This window comes from Temnothorax longispinosus, chromosome 2 (genome assembly GCF_030848805.1).
Source record: "Temnothorax longispinosus isolate EJ_2023e chromosome 2, Tlon_JGU_v1, whole genome shotgun sequence".
In the NCBI taxonomy this organism is placed as follows: domain Eukaryota; kingdom Metazoa; phylum Arthropoda; class Insecta; order Hymenoptera; family Formicidae; genus Temnothorax; species Temnothorax longispinosus.
In genome coordinates, this window is record NC_092359.1 from 12,509,911 (window position 1) to 12,524,269 (window position 14,359).

General features: G+C 46.8%; 1 protein-coding gene across 5 annotated transcripts in view; it reads right to left on the reverse strand.

Annotated features, from left to right (window-relative positions):
* Sema1a (semaphorin 1a) overlaps positions 1-14,261 on the reverse strand; it is a 295,529-nt gene extending 281,268 nt beyond the window's left edge. For all 5 annotated transcript variants that reach the window (XM_071770808.1, XM_071770807.1, XM_071770806.1 and 2 more), the window contains exon 1: positions 13,461-14,261. The gene's annotated coding sequence lies outside the window, so the exon portion shown is untranslated. The remainder of the gene's footprint in view (positions 1-13,460) is intronic.
* Between the last annotated feature and the right edge of the window lie 98 nt (positions 14,262-14,359).

Consider the following 14,359-nt stretch of genomic DNA (forward strand, 5'->3'; position numbering starts at 1 on the left):
AATTGTAAGATTAAACGAACTTACCAAGTGAAGTTCGATCTTAATTATGTCGGGGCCTCGTCCGGATGAACAATATAATAATAATGTAGTCGCGCCTCTGCGCGCGCTTCGCCAACAGGGTTCATATCCTGCACCAATGAAAAATTGCGCCACCGAACGGGCGGGCCAATCCCGCGCGTCCCTTGGCGCGTACATCTCATATTTCAAAGCCGGGGCAAATCGCTCAAGAATATCCGGTCTGAACTAAGGTGAATCTAGATCAGAGGGAGGCGAGAGAATTTCGTTATCTCTAGGGTGGGAAGTTCATCCGGACGAGGCCCCGACATAATTAAGATCGAACTTCACTTGGTAAGTTCGTTTAATCTTACAATTATGTCTAGGGGCCTCGTCCGAATGAACAATATAATAATGTAGATGTTCAAAGCGAACGATTTGCCGGTTACCTATTAGGGCAGGAAAGCGTACAAAAGTTTCGGTTAAAATAATTTCGTCACTAATATTCGGACAAGGTTTGTACATAAGGTGTGGTACAATATGTATAACATAAAATTAAGACTCATACGAACTAATCAGAGCGGAAATCAAGCGGACAAAATACTGTTCGCAAATTCATCCGGGTTCACTATTGGCCTATTGTAAAAATTGGCAAATACCCGAGAAGCCCCCGACCAACTGGCCGCTCTGTAAATATTATCCACTGCGACACCTCTACGCGCCGCCAGCGAGGTTGACGCGTGACGCGTGCTATGGGCCGTAAACGAATCGCTGATTCCATAGCTATGCAAAGATTCGCGAATCCATCTACTAATTGTTTGTACTGAAACGGGACCGTGGGGGCGTTTATACGAAATAAACAATGAATCGTAGCCCTCGGAGCGAAGGGCTGAAGTTCGCGTAATATAATGTTCCAAGAGCTTGAACAAGCAAAGATTGTCGTGGTCTACGAAACGTGGAAAAATTAAAAGAGACTGAGATCTCTCTGGTGCCGATGTTTTTATCCGATCCGGGACCCGTAGGAAAACTCTTTCCAAATGAAAAGAGATTTGAGAAACTTTTAGGAGAGCCAACGTCTGGCAACGTTGTCCGGACGCTAAGGCCGCGAGTAATACCAACTTCTTGGTAACTATTTCCAGACTCAAATCTTCACGCGGAAATTGCTTTCCCAATTCAGTGATGACCGGTGAAAGGTCCCAAACGCAATTATACCAGGGGCGCGGCGGTTTAATGACGCTGGCTCCCTTGCAAAAACGCTTTATCAAAGGATTGTCCCCGACGCTATTCTTCGATATAAGAGAAACGGCCGTGCGGTATTCAACGTAGAATACGAGCCAACCGAAGCCAGTTCCGTCGCTAGAAAGTCGAGAACCTGGTTTGGCAGTGGGGCAAATGGCGAGAAGTTATGCTGGTGGCAAAACTGCCACTACGAACGAAGTGGACGGGCGTATTGCTTCACTGTCGCAGGAGCCAATGAGGCCATAAGCGTTTCTATCGCCGTCTCCGAGACCTGCCGCAGCCTAAATGCTTCCCGGATAATCTGGCGACCCCCAGGGATAGTGTCTTGTAAGCCGGATGCTTGGTCCTGAGTGGAGAAAAAAGCAAATTACCAGCGGGTTCTAGAATGAGTGGGTCAGATACAAGTAATTGACGAAAGAGCGGGAACCAGGGTTGGGACGGCCACCAGGGGACCACTAAAACTCCCTCCGCCTCATCTTCCACGATCCTTCTAAGAACTCGAGGAATTAGAATAAACGGAGGAAACGCATAGAAATAAAAATCTTTCCAAGAGGAAGTAAAGGCGTCCACTGCAACTGAGCCTGGGTCGGGATGCCAAGAAACATATTGATCACATTTTGCATTTAAGATAGACGCAAAAAGGTCAACATCAAATGGACCAAATGTCCTGAGTATTGCATCAAAGGCCTCCTCCGATAAGGACCACTCGGAATCGACCTTTAAGCAGCGAGACTCTTCGTCGGCAATCTTATTGTCAATAGACGCGATATAAGATGCGAATAGGAAGATGTTTCTTTGCTCGCACCATTGCCAAATCTCTCTGGAAATAACTGAAAGTCGAAGATGCTTTATTGATCCATATCGGTTGACGTATGAGAGTGCTGTGGCGTTATTTAGTCGCAACAAGATCTCGCAATTGCGCAAGTTAGAGGCAAAGCATCTCGGGCCGTAATATGCGGCCAAGAGTTCCAGCTCGTTAATGTGTCGAGTGCCGTCCTCGCTGGACCACCATCCGTGAGCCCGCTCGAGACCACAGCAAGCGCCCCAACCGGTCAGGGAGGCGTCTGTGAATATCTCGCAAGCGTATTAGCCAAAGCAAAATTTGTTAGCGTGGTCGCGGTCCGAAAGAGCCCTGCGCCATCAAGAAAAATCTTCCTGCAAGTTCAGCGGAATATCCATAGTTGCGTCGTAAGATCCACTGAAATCAAAGATCCTATTAAAGTTGCAAATTCTCGTATGGAGCTTCGTCGCTTTTTTGAAAAAGCCAGCACCAAACGCAGAAGCTTCTCCCGGCGGACGTCGAGGATCGACATGGCTTGTCGAATCGAATCAAAATTAAATCCAAGATATTTCTATAATGTCGAGGGCTCTAGATCTGATTTCTTAAAGTTGACGATAAAACCTAGGGATGAAAGCAGTTCTATGTGCGTGTGCACGTTATCCAGACAATCCTCTGGAGAAGAGCCGAGTATAAGAAAGTCGTCCAGGTAGAGTACGGAAGAGAATCCCCGACGTCGCAAGTAAGTCGTCACAGGGCGAAGAATTTTGGTAAAAATATAGGGTGCCGTAGAAAGCCCGAAGGGGAGAGCGACAAAAGCATAAGCCACACCTCTCCACTGGAAACAAAGGAATTTCTTGTCATCCGGATGAATCGGGACCAGCAGGTAGGCATCCTAAAAGTCCAAGGTCGCCATATATGTTCCTGGAAACAAAAGCTGAACCACAGTTCTCCAATCTTCAAGTTTGAAGTGCGGGGGCGATCCAGGCGATAGAAATGCATTTAAATCTTTTAAGTTTAACACGAGTCTTACGCCCCCTAAAGTTTTTTTTTTTTACCAGAAAAAAAGACGAAAAGAACTGATCTGCGGATGGCTCAACTACCGTAATCGCGCCTTTAGACAATAGACGAGCAATCTCCTCGTCGCAACGAGATGCAGTCAAGCGCGAAAACTTAGGTTCCGTTATTCAGAGCCTACACGGTGGGGAGGAGGCGAAGGGAATTCTGTAATTCCGAATCGCGTCCAGAACTACGGGATCCGACGTGATGGCTTCCCACTGGTCTGCAAAATATTTTAGCCGCCCAGCAGTCCTTACCGGGTCTAATGCCGACGAGAGCGAGAACGAGAGCGGGAACGGGATCTCCGCGGTCGCCTGACCGAGCACTGAGCTCCTGCCTGGCGCGTCGACTTCGAGGTTCGAGCCGCAGGGGCTCTCCTGTTTCCCGGCTGTCTTACGGGCTGGTTTTTCCCTGAGGCTTGGCGCGCCGGTTGAATAACGGCCTTAGGAGCCGGAGAAACCCCTTTCTTTAGATCTTTGGCAGCTTTCTGACAAGCCTGAGCATCCTTTAGTTCTTCTGTGAAAGAGGAACCGAAAAGCCATTCGTCAATCGGTGCCAAATCCGCAATGGTCTTCCCCATCATGCTCAGAATCGGTTTGATGAAGGCTCTCCTAGCCAGGGAGAGGTTATGTTGGTGATCCGCAAGGAGACGAATCCCATTAGCCACCTGTAACAAGGAATCTCGGCTTCCTTCTGGAAGGAGAGATGTAATGTCGGGCTTCAAGAGCTCCGAGATTCCCGATCCTAAGGCTCTCAAACAAGCCGCGACTTGTATCTGCTCCTGCATTTGGTACTCGTCTCGCTTGATTACAGAAGTCGACGGCTTGAGAGCTGGGACCAGAATCTTGTTAATCTTTGTCGGGCACAACGCCGCCAATTCAGCTTTGGCTTCGATATTTCTCAAGAAGTTGAGTACGCAGTGCCTCGCCAATGCCTTCCCAAACAGCTTTTCGGGTGAATTCTAAAAGCGCAGGTTCCCAAGACGAGTTGACTGGAGGCTGCGTAGGTACCGCGAAGAGTTCGTCCGCCAAGGACGGGGGAGCCGGAGGCAGGATGCTATCCGGCTCGACTTCGCCCTCGAAAGTGACGACAGGGGCTTCTGGCGCTGCATACCGAGATAAGGAAGAGAGAGATACACCGCAGAGCAAGGGACAATCGGTTATGTCCCCTCTTTGCCAAATTCCTTTCGTAGGAAAGTAATGAGGGTCAACAAGGGGACATACCTGGATCAATGCCCCGGTCCTCAGGGACCGTCTGTCCTTGCTTCTCTGGTATCTGGCCTGAAACGGGCGCCCTAACCTCTAAGGTATCAAGACGCCTGTTCTGCCTCTCAAGGAGCTCGAGAATCCTCTGCATCGTGGTATCGTCTGCGGGAATCGTACCCAGATTCGGAGAAGGGATGCGGCGAGGTGATAGAGAGCTTTTCAGATCGCGAGATCTGTAGCTACGCGAGCAGTCAGATCCGCGAAAACGATCGCGGGATTGGGAACGCTCGCGGGATCGCGAGAGCTCGCGGGACCGCGACCGCCCACGAGACCGCGAACGATCGCGCCGATATTTATGGCGCCTTGAGGATCGACGATGTTTTCCCATTACTGCAATTCTCCTACACACCGAAAAACCGAAAACTTTATCGAATAACCTGTTGACTTCACGGCAACAGAAAACACAATGAGATGTACGCGCCAAGGGACGCGCGGGATTGGCCCGCCCGATCGGTGGCGCGAAATTTCATTGGTGCAGGATATGAACCCTGTTGGCGAAGCGCGCGCAGAGGCGCGACTACATTATTATTATATTGTTCATCCGGACGAGGCCCCTAGACATAATTTTAATTTTTGGTTGTTCATTGCGTGATGTTGATTCATCCACATGAGTTACACGACTGGTGCAAACTAAATGTGTATCAGAAATGCTCGATGCAAGATTCGACTTCTAACTCGTGTTCGCGACGGAGTTCAGTTTGAGGTTCGTCTGCAAGTTCTGCTCGAGATTCGGTTCGGGACTCGGTTCGCGGTTCGGCTCGCGGTTTGGCTCGATAATGTGGACCCTCCTTAAGACTGAACTGAAGCGACGTAAAGTATGCGCCCGCGCGTATTTGACGAAAATACTCGATTGCGCTCGTAATATTTGAAACGTCCATGTGAAACTTTATTATCCAAGATGGAAAAATTCGACGTTAAATTTCAACATTTCGATAATTTTTCCGGAAGAAGAATAAAGTGGGGTCGACGTGTATCTTCGCGAGTGAATTCTGGACGTCGCGGATAATATTTCTGCGGCCGAGAGCGCGCGGAGGGACAAGCAACGATGCCGAAACTTATACGGTTACAAATCCCGACAAAAACGTACCCGGACCCGGACCTGAGTTTAGTCACGTGTCTGTGTCTGGCGCATCAAAAAAACGTCGATCCGCCGTTGGTCCGCCGTCGGTCCGCGACGGACGGAAAGGGAGAAGGGAGTGAGGAAACGGATGTACAGACGAACGAACGTACGTACGGACGGTTTAAAGAACGCCCACGTTCCTCCTCTTTGTTCGCCAAGATCGCGTTATCGGCCGGCAAAATATTGTTATCGCAGCGCGCGCGCGACGGTGAATCACCGATGCGAGAGCACAAAGGCCCGCTTGGCCGCCGCGCCGAGCGAAAGGAAGGGACCGATAACGATTGACCGACCGGCAAAACGTATCGAGAGTCTCGAGGCATTGACGCGGCATGGCAGGGAGGATCGAGAAAGCCGAGACAAAGAAAGAGAGGCAGGCCGGGATACGGGCGACGGATGTCGCTGCATGCGAAGGATGCATTATAGGATTACGACGTGAATGGCCGTTTCAAAGTTCGCTACGCGTAACCGAAGTTGTCCCGCGAGTATGCGGCGCGAATGGAAAAGCGACGACGCTACGTCCACGGGGTGCTCGGTAAATTCGCAACGATACACCCTCGCTCTCTTGGAAACTTATACGACTTGGAGCGGGGATGGGGCGGGCGGATGCGGATGTACTGAGTATACTTGAAAAGTTGGCGAATTTCGAGTCGATTTTTCCTCGGTGAAAGTTTGATTGGCCGCCATCTCGTTTCGCTAAACTTTTTAATTTTCAATATTACATATCTTGCAAACCAGAACTTGGATTAAAATTCTGATACATCTTAAGTTCACTTCGGATTAACTAAAGAATAAAGTTTCCACGTCTATTTGCCTCCGCTAATCTAGCCGAGTGATCTAAAATTCTCGCATTTATTTATTACGCGGAAACTACAAGTGTAGCGCAAATGAAATAATTTCGTTTACCGTGTTATTCGTTCCTCTTGGATATACGATCTCCGTGATATACGATCCAAGAGCACCACGCCGCGACTTTCTGAGACACGTTGTGTGGGGAGAAGGCTCAGCAAAAAGGAATCGCGCGGCGTTTGAGCGAGCGGAGTGCCGGCTATTCAGAAATCGCGAAACGGAAACGTCGAGTGCCATTCTCGGGGCCAAGGCAGGGGACGATGGAAATGAAACGAACGGCGGCAGGCGGCGGGCGATATTTTATCTGATTTTATTTATGTCGCGCGTCAGCAACGGTATCCAATTTTCCCCTGAAAAATCGGTAAAGCGCTGTTTCCGTAAGGTAGAAGGGACTGATACATCATCCTCCCGATAATAAACAGCGCGATATTTCCAATTTTCGGCGTATACATACGTAAGTTCGCGCGCCGACGTGATGCGATATTTGCGAGGCATGCGAAATATATGAGAGGAAACGACAGAAAGAAGGGGAGAAAGGGGTGGAAAAAAAAGGAGTCGCGTCGCGCCGGAATTGTGCAAAAGCTACGCGTACGACGACGGTTCTTACAAATCCGACGCGCGCGGCTCGTGAAACTTACATGCCATCGCGCGGCGACGAAAAATAAAAACGCGCCTGGCTACATTTTCACCGGCGCGCTTGCATTATGCAATTTTCAGCGCGACGACGAACTCGCGGCGGACACCTTGTATGCACTCCGCGTGTACACGCCGCGCGACGCGTTTTCATGCGGCCGCCTGAATGTCACAACGTCACCGAACGGTACCGGTGGATTCCGTTTCCATTATTATCCTCTAAAGCCCTAAAGCGCGCGCGAAAGGGGGGAGGGGGCACCGACTGGTTAATATCTCGCTTCGACAATGGAACGCAAACGATCATTCACTCTTCGACATTTTGCAAATCACGTACACACGCTTTTTCGCATGCAACGAAAATCGAGAGGGTGAAAAATAAAGTGGCACCGTTCTCCTGAGAACTACGCGTGCAATCGCCCCATCGTTGCTCCGCGTGGCAAGTTTAATTAAGTAAATTTTCTCTTTAATGAAACACTATAACCTTGAGAATGACAGCGATTCAATAAACCAGTTAATTAGCATCGCGGTGCATTGTTTTGTATATAATATATCACGACGTTACTCATTCGGAATTTAATTTTCCGTAGATTGATACAAATTTCGGTACGCCAGCATGCCTCGTCGAGTACGTTCTAGACAGGACCACGTCCGAGGGTTAATATCCATTGGCGCACACATACGCGCATACACACATGTTACATTGGCGAGTTGGAAGCTGCCTTGCGGCGCACCTTGGCCTCAAAATCAATACGGCCCTGCATCGCGCGCGGCGCCCCGTTATTAAAGACGCTCTGCGGCCGGGCCGGGGCCGGGGCCGGGGGTACCCGCGCCGTGGATGGCGCGTTGATAAATATTCCGTGGATGTGCCCAGGACAATCGTAGGGTAACGGCGGAGTCGTGTCGGCGCCCCCGATGAGACGGCAGAGACGACGGCGCTTTTGTTCGGCCCGAGCACGTACCGTGTATTAGTGTTACACAGAAAAGAATCGCAATGACCGAGAGAAAAATCGGAAAAGCCGCGCTCGTTTCTAGCAATGCTCTTAAACCGTCGTACGATCATTGCTGTTCCATTTAGGGCAGAAATTCTTAACGTGATTGCGCTTACAAGCGAAATTTAGTCAAAGGGTCATTCTTTGACACGACACCATGAACGTTCGATATACGTTTTGGTAAAAAAAAATGGCATAGTTACGCTTATAAGATTTCATACTTGAATATTACGAGTAATAATACTTAGGAACTTTAGGGTCAATATTATTCTTTAACTGTTTCACAGGAAATCACGTCTGTTAAAGAAAATTAATTTTCAGCGTTCCGCAAAATTATCGAATGCTTAATGCAGGCAGTATGAAAATTAGATTAAACGATAATCATAATAGTACATAGACGACAATAAATGTAGTTACACCGACGACAATTAACGAACTAAATAGAATAGCAACTAATTTAGTTACCTAGCCTCATTTGTCGTCAACTATGGCAAAGTCAACCTCGCGCTACCAGTGCCGAAATTCGTTTACAACAATCGTTTTAACATTCTACCGTTTACATTATTAGCTACAGGTAATAACCCCATATTATATATGATGCAAATTACGGATTATCGAAACGAAATTTCCTAGGCATTATTAATTGAATCATATCGCTAGTTTTTTCAATCAATTGATAAAAATGCAAATCTGCCGTACGGTAAGCGTTTTTTCTACGTCTTTTCCCTTATCGATTTTTCCTTCGCTATCTTCCATAACCGTACGCAACATCTGCGACATCGTTTAATAATTTCGCGCGTCATTCGACCCCGGGATCAAGGAAAACAAAGCGGAAGAAAACTTTTCGATAAGTAATGGACTTCCGAGTTCGAGTCCCGATTATAAGACGGCGAACGTAAGGTGGCGAACTAATTTTCCGATAAAAGCAAGCAAGGTGACTTCTTCGGCGACTTTATTACGCAAACAATGAGGCACACAATGGGGGACTGTCAAAAGCGTATATATACGTCCGCCGTCTTGCGAGTGATCGTCGCGTCGCGCGTCGCCGCGCGCAGTAACTCATTTGATCAGAGATGTCAGCGCTTTGTGTACCTAAACTGTAATCTAGGATAACTTTCGGCTTTGTCGGCGGCGTCCCCTGTCTATCGGTTTTCCCAGTTTCCGCGGTTTCCACGGCAGCGAGCCGCGCGAGTCGACGATATTAACGCGTTTATCGTGCCATTTCATTGCAGTTACGTCCTCCAGCTGCCTGTTAATTCGTCCCTTTTCAGCCCGAGTCCTCTCCAGCCATTCGGCCGCATTCTTAATGCTCATTCATTGCGGTATCGCGATATGAAATGGAGACACTTACTCGCGTTAATAGTGTCGCATTATATCAAGACTAACCAGCGAATACAGCGCGAATTGCCACGGGTGCCAAACGGATCAGAGTTGAGAGTGTTCGCCAGCTTAGTTAGCGAAACTTATAATAGCATCAAAATTCAAAATAAAGGCCTACATATGGTTATTTCCGATATCGACATCAATTCACAATATTTAGTTTTCAATATTAAAGAAAAAGGTTATCAATAGCGTGAAAGATGTGTACGCAAAAAAATCAAAATTTCAAAAATTGCGAATTGTTAAGTTGGCAGGGTGACGCAATGCCGCGGAAAGTCAAACCACGATTTTTACAACAGTACACGTCGTACATTCGGCGTCAAATAATTTTTTTTCCAAAATTTTTTTCTCTATTTCTCTGCGGTTAGGACACCTTTCAAAACGTTAAAAGCATTTTACGAGAGGAAAAACCAAATTTTTACCTGTCAGATTGCGCTACGCGGGTGTCACCCCTAACGCCGACTTTCGCATATAAATAAATTGCTCGAGGTTTCGATCGGGAGCACAATGCAACGTACGTGGCACCGGCGCGCCGCGCCGCGCCGCCCTGTCTCGGTTTCCCGAGAATTTCCGTAATTATAACACGTGTTGACTCGTGAAACTTAAATACTCGATGGCAGCCGCGGAAGGAAATGGCAGAGGGAACAAGCAATTCCTCTGCGAGAGGAAGATCCCGACGTCATGCCGTGGAAAAGAAAAAAGGGTGGAAAAAAAGAGTTGAACACCGAACTAAACAAGAATTTAGATTAAAATTCAGAAACGTGCGTCCGAGGATGCGAATACGGGGGGGAATGATTGGATGCTCCAGGTGGTATTGTACTGTCGTGTGCCCCGTACACAACGACGCCATCGGCATCCGCGCTGCGGAACGTGATTCGCCCGACGACATAATTTTGCGATGTGCACCGCCGGGATATTTACGAGCAACGCGTTCTCCTCGTTTTATCGCGATCAAAGAATCGTCCCTCGAACGACCGAACGCGCGTGCGTACTTTCCGAGTACGGCGCGTTGTGATTGTCACGTCTTACCCATTAAGGATTACCCGCGACTAAACTGGGAATTGTGACGAGATAGTCCCTTCCGCGAAGATGTTTCAAGCAGATAAGTTTACAAATCCGGAACGCGTCGGAAATGCGAGTCTCGTTCCCGAAATAGCAGTAATCCCTGTATTATAAATTATAACCGTACGATATTTATACGTACGTTATCGCACTTAATCCGCGCACATTTCACAGGGCATTTAAACGACGTAGTTTTCCATTGATTAATTAATGTATCGAAGATAGTGCGAGACGCAAAACGCTAGAGTGTCGCTGCAATGGCGACGATATCAAGTCGTCGTTGGCAGAATAAATGAACAATTAGAGGGAAAATTTACTCACCGGTCGATTCCTCGACGCCATCTTCTCGTTGGATGCTGCGCGTCCCTCTGCCCATTCACTTGAGACGTGAATCGATCGAAAAAAAAACGCGACTAATTACGATCGCGCGCGGTAATTAACGGTAATAAACTGGTTGCCTAGTTTCAGATATAGCAATCCCGGCGCTCATTATACACAACTTGGAAGATAAATAACGCGAAATATTGGTGATCATTTCTTGCCACTCTTGAAGTGAATTAAGCGTTCAAAAAAAACTGCAATTGAGAAATTTAAAACAAAATTACTGTCTATTTCCGAGTTGATATACATAGAAATCTCTCTCTCTCTCTCTTTCACGTGTGTGCATTTGTGCGATAAGCTATAAAAAAATCTGTATTTCTAACTTATTGTTAATATCGCAAAAATTGGAGCATACTGAATTACATTGGAGTTAGACTGTTGGACTTAGTTTTCGGCTTAACTATGGCAATTCTCCTTTGACGCACATAGCAAGTTGTGTCTGTGTCACGAACTTGAGTACACCAACAGCCGAGGAACGATTGATTATTATTAGATATCTTAATTGGTGTGAAAAGCTCACTTGACACTCCTAAGCTGCACGCGGACGGGGGGAGCTACAGGAAGACAATGCAAACTGACGCGCTTTAATAAATGGCTCGAGACAAAGCGACACACGCCTCTTGCAAACGTAAAAGGATGCTATTAATCGAGCGTTAATTAAGGCAATTGCCAGCACTCTATGTCACTCCATATCTTGATGTTTGTTCGCATGTGGGAGGTGAGAGGTTTAGCTCTCGATGGGAGGAAAAAAAGACGCGGAAAATATGAGAGAGATATCGACGCATTGTCGAGAGATACCGGAAGGTGACTACGTGAGTTAAACAAAAACGGATACATGCCGGCCGACCGGCGACGAGCCGATATCAAATAAAACCGCTACTACTGCGGCGTGCTCGACCCAATGCTAGGTTCCTATATAGAGACCCAATGTTCCTCTTGTTCCAAAATTATTGCTTCGCGGGAGAAGAGCGAGAAACATGGATTGATTAGATAACACTTACGTAATATGTATTACAACACCAATAGCGCGGGCGAGTTTTATCCGGTGTTCATTGCTAAACGATACTGTTGTGTCAGGCAGTAGTATTGACGCAATATAAATACGCCAACGCGCGACGCGCTTGGTGATACGGCGGAAAAACATTGAAAAATTTCTCTCGGATATATTATATTGCAGTGACGAAACACCGCCGAGACGAGAGACGTGAAATTAAGAAACGCCACGCAGTGAATGTTAGACGCAGCTTTAACATAACGCGACTATGCGTTAACTATTAATCTATTGAAGCTTAAAATTATTTTTGCGCGGATTTCGTGCGTATTTTCATATTTTAGATTGATTAAATAAATGACGATAATGATCATGATCCAGTGTGATAATAATGACGCAATGGATTAAGATAATAAATATTTCGAAAGTAACAACGATATATTAATAGCTTAACACGATTATAGTTTTAGATACGTTGTACAAAACAATTTGAATTCCTTTTAATATGACGCGGAATGTCATTTGACATTCCTAAATCATAAATGATTACGTATCGCCCGCGAATGACGCAAAAGATATTAATTGCTGTTAACAGAATAAAACACTCGACATATTATATATATTTCCATTTTAACAGCAATATTTTAATTTGCATGAAAAATATTCGCGGATGATTAAATTATACGGGATGGAGCATTTTGTATTGAGTTTATATGCGGGGGGTAATATTTTTGAGTAAATTTTAATGCGGGTTATTAACGAAATACCAGGAGCACTTTAATGCAAACGTGGGAAAATTTTTGAATAACTAATTACTCAAGTAGATGTATCTGTCTATATAAATTTTTATATGTGTCACTGCATAGATTATATGTATTTACTTGACTCATTAATCATTTAAAAATTCATTTATATATTTTTTATTATATAAATACGTATAAATCTTATATATTTATTATAAACATGTATCATATATGTATATCATATATTTTGTATATATTACAATTCAGTGTAATTAAAATCAGTATTTGTAAAGAACTAGTTTCTCGTCTCCTACTTTTCTAAATATTCTACTCAGTTTCCACGCAGCTTCGTCGTAATATCGCAAATGTATAATAAACATCATGGCTGCAGCGCAAGGGGATTATTTACGTTGCTCCAGGGTAATACGTGCGTCTACGGCATTCGCTACGATAAAGAATCCGCGAGAAGATCCTTTGCGAACGTGCTTCTGTCATTGCTCCGACGAAACACCAAAACTCGAAACGTCAATCGATCGGAAGTTTGCGGAGTTGCGAATGTCAGAGAGGCATCCCGGTGACCGGTGTGCGGAATCGCTCTCGTGTTCGCGAACGTTCGCTTTAAACTTCAAACGACGCGACCAATTTCTCCCGCGGCCAACTTCTCGTCGCGGGGTATTCGAAAATTCCGCGAAGGTCCCCGCGCGGAATCGCCGCGGAAAGGGGACATCACGGGGGCGAAAAGCTCGCCGCGGCGGCCGGCGACCGAGAGCGACACCGTAGTAGGTAGGTAGGTATATCGCGTATGTACTCGTCGCCGAAAGGGGTAATGAACCCCTTCGACGGCCGGGCGGCGTGCGGGGGAGGCGAGAAGGCACCGCGGCGGAGATTCCGCCGTCGATTCCGAGGCGTGCCGTGTGGCCGTGTACGAAAGCCGTGTCGCGAGGAGGCCCAAGTGTATATACAGGGTTCGACGTACTCACCGCAATGCAGTGACCTCCGCCGCGGTGGTCGTTATCGGCACGCCGAGCACTTCCTTCCCTCCCTCGACGTGTCGGCGACGTGGCCCTTTCGGCAGAGACGGGGGATTGAACGAAGAGGGCTGCTACCCGCTCTGCCGCTGCCCGTGACAGGAACCACCGCGTATAAACCCGAAGGGGGACAGTCACGTTTCCATCGGCGCACAACGCGCTGATACGCTCTCGTCGTCGTTGTGTCGCGATTCTCACTTGTATATCACCGCACCACACGCGTTTACGCACCGCGCGTCAACGTTTGGACACCGAGCTGCGCGGCTACGTCACGACCGCACACGGCCAGGGCCCAAGGAACGCGGAAGAGGAAAGTTTTTTTTCGGGCTCGACGCGGCCCGCCGAATCGATGTGTGATGTTACACTTCCCAACTGTCTTTTTTGATTCTGCAGATGTGCCCGCGACTATAGGGCCATCCCGCGGCGCGTGGGCGTACTCGCTCGCGCCGGCCGCGGGCGGGAAATTTAAATGCGAAATCGTCGAAAAGAGCTGGCTTATTAAAAATCTGCGCTAATTGATGAATCTCTCGTTTAACGTTTCGATATAGAATCTAAATTTCTTCTAGAAAACATAAAAGTGAAGGAATATAAAACAATAACGAAAGTATGTCAGAGCCGATAAAATATTCCATGAATCCGATCTATTATCTCGAAGAAATATCCGCAAATTGTGATCTTATTATTCGTAAACTTTGTAAAAAATAATTTATCGGTTACCTTATCGTTGGATTTAATGGCGGTCAAACGAATCATGAGATACAAATAATATTTTGACTTTCTGCTTACGTAGAAATAAATGACAAATTAGTAAAAGAACCCTAGACACGTCTCTATTTATCATTTATGATGGA